This window comes from Acomys minous (assembly GCF_964271855.1).
Source record: "Acomys minous genome assembly, chromosome: 9".
NCBI classification, from domain to species: Eukaryota; Metazoa; Chordata; class Mammalia; order Rodentia; family Muridae; genus Acomys; species Acomys minous.
In genome coordinates this window covers 80,679,987-80,682,369 of record NC_140490.1, presented here as the reverse complement: position 1 = coordinate 80,682,369, position 2,383 = coordinate 80,679,987, and the positions used below count along the sequence as shown (strand labels likewise).

The following is a 2,383-nucleotide window of genomic DNA, read 5'->3' as shown; positions in this document are numbered from 1 at the left end:
GCGGACGCCGCGAGCCGCCTCCCCTTCCGTAGACCGACACGCCGCCGCCATCTTGTTTACCGCCCTGCGCCGCGCCGTCGTCGCACGCCTCAAACGGCGGACACGCCCCCCCGCCCCTCCTCGCGGAGCCGACGTGCGCGGCGGTTGGCTGCAGCCCTAAGCCCCGCCCCTCGAGCCCGCCTCGAGCCCTCACGCGGATTGGGCAGTTTGTATCTGGGTGGGCGCCCGAGCTGCCATTGGACGGCTCTCGGCCCCGCCTGGGAAGGCGGAACCTACGTTTTGATTGGTTGTCTCGGACGCCCGTCAATGGGAGTAAGCAAGCCACCGTAAGGGAGCTGCGGGAGCGACCGGCTGGGCGGCCTCAAGCTCCGCCCCCTCCCTCAGCGAGGCTCCAGAGATGTGATTGGTCGACGCTGGAGTTGTTGGGGGGGAGGGGCGGGACTTTATCTCTTATTGGCTGCTGTAGACGCCCGTCAGCAAACGCAACTGACCGGTAATACCAAGGGCTTGCGGTGGTGACCTCGGAGTTTCGGGCCTCCGGTTAGAGTTCACGCGCGTCAACGTCCCCCCGGGGGAGCGGCCGCGAGTGGGAGGGTGGGGTGGGTCGCTAAACTGACTCAGCCCGGGCTTGTTCTATGTGGCCTTGGGGGCGGGGTCAAAGGTCAAAAAGTAGCCTCAGCTTGGCACTCGGAGCTGTCAGAAGGTGACGTGGTGAGATTGACGTGGCTGCTGCGCGGCATTGGGGGGGCAGGGGACAGGGTCTCTCTGTGTAGCCCTGGCTGCCCTGGACTCACGCTGTAGACCAGGCTGACCTCGAACTCGCAGCGATCCTCCTGCCTCTGCTTCCCGGATGCTGGGATTAAAGGTCTGGGCCACCACAGCCCGGCTGGCCGTTTTCTTTTCAATATCTTACAGATTTGCTTTTCTGCCTGCATGTATGAAAATGGAGGTCGGGTGTGATGGAGGGGCGAGTGCTCGCCCAGCGTGACTCCCTCCCCACCCCCCACGCCTTCCAAAGTCCACCGATCCGCGTGGCTACGGCTCCCTCTGGCCACGAGGGGCGGTGTGGGCCGCGAGAGCCGGGGTGGGTGAGAGAGCGCCACGGGTAACCGGGCTTATGGCCTGCTTTCAACCCCCCAGCACTTACCTGCTGGACCGACCGGGAGAACTAACTTAGGCAAGCACATGAATAAACGGAAGGAAAAAAAGATCAGAGAAACAGATATCAAGACAGAAGTTGAGGGAAACACACACTTGATAAAGAAAAGACATGAGTGCGCTGCAGAGATGGCTCAGCAGTCAGTGGATTCAGTGCCTCTCTCTGGCCTCCGAAGGCACAAGCCGATGCACATGTGTACATGCAGGCAAAGCACTCATCCATATAAAATAAAAATTTAATTTCTTTGCAAAAAAGACAAGGGAGGCAGAGATGAAAGAAACACACAGGAGCCGGACCTGGTGGCGCACGCCCTTCATCTCAGCACTCGAGAGGCAGAAGCAGGAGGATCTCTGTGAGTTCGAGGTGAGCCTGGTCTACACAGAGAAACCGTGTCTGGAGAAACAGAAAGAAAGGGATGGAGGGACCATCAGAACCACCGGGAGCCGCAGCCCACACACCGGGAGAAGCTGGACTTCATCTCCCACTTCATTGCTGTGACACTGCCTCAGACACACTTTCACCCTTCCCCTGCCAGACAGCAAGGACTCTAAGGCGTCCTGGGACCTGCAGATGGTACCTGATACTCCCCCAGTGTGGCATGCACATGTGTCCCCAAGACATCACCCTGAGTTCTCTGAGGGGAGGAGTCACCGCCCTGATGAGAGCTCTGGGTCAAATACACACTTGGAAATATTTACAGATTTATTTTACGTGTGTGTGTGTGTGCGCGCGCGTGCATGCATGAGTATTTGTCACACGTTCAGGAGCCCACAGAGGCATCAAATCCTCTGGAGCCATGTGGGTGCTGGGAACCAAACCCGGGACTTCCAGTAGAGCAGCCAGAACTCTAACCACTGAGTCATTTCTCCAGCCCAACTCCAAAGTTTGACAAATAAAGAAAGTAGGACCGTGACTCAGGACATGTGTAGCCCTGGCTGTCCTGGAATCGCTTTCTAGACCAGGCTGGCCTCGAACTCACAGCGATCCTCCTGCCTCTGCGTGTGCCTCCTTCCCCCCCCTGCCCCCCCCCCCCCCGCCTTCCCCAGTGTAGATCTGGGAACTCACTATCTCTTCCATAAGGAGAATTATCCCTGAGAACCAGCAGCTTCCAGACTGTAGGAGCACAGTGGGAATGGAGCTGGGGGGAGGGGAGAGGGAGGTGGACTCCAGGAGTAAAAAACTACAGGTGACAGGTAGAGCTGGGGTCCAGTGGGTACTGTAGGA

At 58.7% G+C, this 2,383-nt stretch overlaps 1 long non-coding RNA gene across 1 annotated transcript; it reads left to right on the top strand.

The window, feature by feature from the left end:
- The first annotated feature begins 223 nt into the window (after window positions 1–223).
- On the top strand, window positions 224–2,073 carry LOC311605224. The gene is made up of 2 exons (XR_014781843.1): window positions 224–540; window positions 916–2,073. It is a non-coding gene; the product is annotated as an uncharacterized lncRNA (long non-coding RNA).
- Window positions 2,074–2,383: the final 310 nt, after the last annotated feature.